This window comes from Crocodylus porosus, unplaced genomic scaffold (genome assembly GCF_001723895.1).
Source record: "Crocodylus porosus isolate Cpor-Errol unplaced genomic scaffold, CroPor_comp1, whole genome shotgun sequence".
Lineage (NCBI taxonomy): Eukaryota > Metazoa > Chordata > Crocodylia > Crocodylidae > Crocodylus > Crocodylus porosus.
Window position 1 is genome coordinate 13,376,490 of NW_017728910.1, and position 4,754 is coordinate 13,381,243.

Genomic DNA, 4,754 nt, shown 5'->3' on the forward strand with positions numbered 1-4,754 from the left:
AACTGCGGCACCGCTCGCCGCCGGCCGGGAGGGCCGCGGGGCGCCGGAAAGCGGCAGCGGGGGGCGAGCCGGGTCCTGCAAGGCGCAGGGGAAGGGAGCCGCCTTGCTGCTGCCCCGCTCAGGGCCCCCCGAGCTCACCTGCGCTCCTTCGTGGCCACCGCCAGCAGGGACGAGCCAGGCCGGAAAGCTCCTTCCCTGCACCTCCCCAGGGCTGCTGTTCGCCTCTCGCCAGCCTGGCATCCCTCCACATGGCACTGCCGCAGTCCCGCCCGCCGCACGGCTGAGGCCAGAGGGGAAGCCAAGGGACCAGCAAAGAATAACAACGGCCCACCGATGTCCAGCTTCTTAGCCCCCAGTGCCGGAGTGCGTGGGGCGAGCGGGGCAACCATCCCAGGTGCCAAAGTGAAGGGGCGCCAACAGGGCACAGGACAGAGCAGCGAGCGGCACATTTGGGGGTGCACAGAGACAGGGGAGGGCGGCTCCTGCTACTGTGTTTGCCCCCCAGATCTGCGCACTGGGAAAAGATGGGCTGCCGCTGCGGGCTTTGCCCCAGGCGCCAAACTTTGTTGCTACGTACTGTTAGCCGCAGACAGCCCTAGAGACCTCACCGCATGGGAAGGCTCTGAAGTCCACCCAGCAGGACTGGCCGTAGCTCCCTGCACGCCCCAGAGCTGACCCAGGGCCCACTGGAAACTAACTTCTACTGAGCTCAGCCAGGTCTGGATCAGGCCCGGTTCCAGCCTCAGCACTGGGAGCTCTGCACCGGACACTTGGGGGGCACTTGAAGCTAAGCTAAGAAGGAAACGGACATGGAGCTTCCTTCATCGCCCCCACGACGGCTGCAAAGGCAATGGACAGAAACTTGTCTTTACAATGCATATGTTTGGGAACCCGGAAGGACTTGAAGCCTATCCTGACAGGTGGTATCCAAAGGAATTTAGATCCCAGATGCTGCTCATAAGCAACAAGGGAGAGTCGCTGACAATGCTGTAAAGAAACATAATTCAGCAGACCTGCAGATGTGTGGCCCAGTGAGAGAAAGAGCGAGAGATCATGCAATTCTCATTGGGTTTATGCCAATGGGAGGTTTGTCACTGACTTGAAAGGGAGCAGGATGCCACCCTCAGTGAGGAGAGTCTTTGACATCTGCCCTCTACAGATATGGTAGAAAGCCCCAATACCTCTGTCCTCTTCACCAGAGCCAAGGAGCCTGAACAGAATCAAGGTGATCTGGAAAAAACCCTTTTACCATCCCAGAAACAAGTACAGCAACAACAAAAGTAAGGCACCACTAATACCATCACAGGAGTCCTTCACAAAACATCCAGCCTTTCTCCTTTACCAAAAACCACCTCCAAACTGCCGAGTGCTCTCTTTTTATGTGCTGGAGAAGACTCCCAGACTGCTTTGCTCTTAAAGGGACAGTGCAATGGAAACGCAAGATTTTGGAGTATCAGCGTGAAGGCAAGTAGAACGGAAGAAACATGCAGCACCTTCAAGAAAAACAAGCAAATGTTCTGAAAGTAGCCTAAACATTACACAAATGGGAGTTAGTGATACAGCGGTTGAAAAGAGTCTTGGTGGGGAAGTCAGCACTATGCAGGCTTCATACTGAAGGGGGAAATGGAATATACCCTCACATGGAAATAAACCTGGCGGTGGGGAAGAAGGTGAAAGAAAAATCTGAAATAAAAATAATTTGAGATAAACACCGAATGAAAATATGTTTCAGAAGTTAAAACATAAAGTATGACCGACATGCTGGGTGAAGCCTTCAGCTTCTCCTGAGTTGGGGAAGTCACGAGAGAAGTTCTCCTCCGTTTGAAGCCAAGGGTTGTTTTGTCATTGATATCAGCAGAGCCAGTATTTTATCCCAGGGATGTTTTGCCTGACTAACAGCAAGGCCAGGTCCTATGCTTTAAAAGAAAAGCAAGAGAAAAAGGCAAACAATCAGTAAAGAAATAGTCACTTTGTTCATCAGAAGAAAGGGAAGGAATGTAACCTGCGCAGTATCATCACTGCAACAGCAGCGAAGGCATGACTCCTGTGGTCACATCCTCCACTGAAGTCAGTGGAGTTTGAACATTTGCTGAGCTCTGCCTAGATGTCCCTCCCCTGGGGTGCAGAATCAACGGTCAAACAGTGTGTCTGTGCCTCTGGCCCTATCCTAGGTATTACAAGTGGGAAGCCTAGCAAATGCTGAGAAGGAGATCCCCAGCACTGGGGCTGTCAGTAATCTTCAGTATTCTTGAGGTGGGATGTGGCCCATTGGAGAGGAGGAACAGCAGCTCTAGACAACCCCACCATTTGTAATGACAGTATCTTTGGGGCATAATACCCCCAGTGTAGCCCTGCAGAAGAAAGGCTGAGGACTGATTCAGTCTGGGCTTTGAGAAACCCCCTCCAGGTGATCCTTGACCCTGAAAACTTTGCCACAAGCTCTGCTCACTTCTAATGTATCAGTAAGACGCAGTTTCCTTTTGCTACAGCCACTCCGGAAAACAACCTTGTACAGAAGTGTGCAGGTTTGGGAACTGATTCCTTTGATTACTGAGCTTTTCGGGTAAGATAGTAGTATAATGAAACGCAAGAGCTCATTAGGCAAAGAATGGAATCTTCAAACCAAAAACTCTGGGCCCAATTCTCTTGTCAAGAGCAAAAAATCTTCAATGGGAACAGGATGAGACCCCTGCAGTCAAGACCACTCTCAGTGCACCACTGGCAATGCTCCATTTGCATTCATCTGAACTATCATTACAAGACAAACAGATTTATTCTGCTTTTCTTGCTAAGGAGCCATAATGTCAAACCACCACATTTCAGCATTTATAAAACCAGCAAACCTATTTTTTTCTTTAAAATGTAAGGAACATGTTCATATTTCACTCCTATTTCACTCCAGTACAAAAGCGCGGGGTCAAAATTAATGAGTAAAGTATTTGTGTGACGTTTTATATTGTATTGGCATTTATATAGTGCTTTTCACAGGCTTCGTGTCAAAACCCTTTACAGGGCAATAAATCACACACCTTTCCTGATGAAATTGTATGCAGGCAATTGGGCACCTATCCTGCCCTCAGCTACGTCTCACATGCAAGCCACAGGGCATTAGTGTGAAGGATCCGGCAATGGTATTTCCCCAAAAATGGATGTAGGTCAAGCTTTCCCCCCTCCTCACCCTCCCTCTCTTTGAATACCTTACAGCATACTGAAGAGTCTTCAACCCCCACTGGAACAGCCATTAGAAATAAGTTCACAAGACCTTAGAAACTTTACTATGTAATGTTAAGCTATGTATTGTAGTTTGCATTACCTACACTTCCTACCTATGATCTTATTGTGGATTTTTCACCTTCTACCTACTTGTGAAGTAATAGAAATAGCCTACCGACACTGCTAACTGTGAATTTTTATATTGTTCTGTTCTGCTGTCTCAAAAATAATAATAGTTGATCACTGGACTAAGGCTAATTACAGCTTTTTTAGAACCAAATTATTAACCACTTCCAAATGCACTCCCAAATACAGATCCAAAGTTTGAGAATGCATCTTTGTACTTCTGTGCCTTGCCCTGCCTGTTTGCAGTTAACTGCCTACTGTGTTTAAGAGCAGTAGAGAGGATGAATGGTATAACTTACTACAACAGTACTCAACCTCCCCTCCACAGCTGTATCATGGTGCTCCCCACAAGTCCAGAAAATTAGTGGCAGGAGAGCCATGGCAGCATTCATTACTGCTCCCCGATGTCAAATTTCCAGAGCCCCATGAGCTAGATAACGTGGCCTGTGTGCTAGATCATGTCAGTGACTCCATGTCAGTCAACCCCATGTGCAGTCACTCCATGGCTAGATCTGGTGCACAGAGACAGGCTGGCATACAGCATGATCTCACGTTTGGGACTGGGCTGGCACACTGGTTCGATCCCATGCACCCACCCCATGTAGTATCCGACTCATAAACCAAACCTGTGCCCTCCATCCAGCCAGCAGGGCTGAAAGGCTGACATGTCTTCGGTTCTTTGATTTTACAGGATTTCCAAAATAAATCCTGGGTAGGACGCAGCAAAGAGTTAAATGTCACTCCTACTTATATTGTTCTTTTTGTTCTGAAGTTCTATAAAGGGTTTTATTTTCTTAACACTCAGCTCCAATAAAGTCAATGGAAATTTTGTCTGAACTTCACTATTGCAGTCTATGCTATTCACTGGGATCACTCTATTCATCACCAAAATGCAACACCTTAACACAACATGACAACTTTTTACAGTAATTTATTAGAATTGGAAACCATTTAAAAACCATATTTCCATATACATAATGCCCCAACAAATTAAAATATGTTTTAACATTCTTTACACCTATTCATACTGGCTAATGGTTCAGATGCTTGGAAACCAGTTTTGCTATAGCTGACTGGACAGTGTAGTTGTTAGAATTGTTTGTGGCTTATAAAAGATACATAAACAGATTATGCTCTCCAACAGATTTGATCTTTGTTCTTTAGTGGCTTCTATTTCATTAATCTAAAGTAAAATATATTAAATTTGAAATACTGTATCTGACTGTCTTATTTGCATATGAAATTAAAAAACAAACAAACAGAAAATGTTAAATTCCATAAGCTTCCAGCACTGGGAGAGAGTGGAAAGCACTTTGCAGTTACCGGAAACAATTAGCACCTTGCAGGATCAGACCATTAAGTAGCCAGAATGCAACTGCAGTGAACTGTACTAGGAGCTATGCTGGCACAGCATT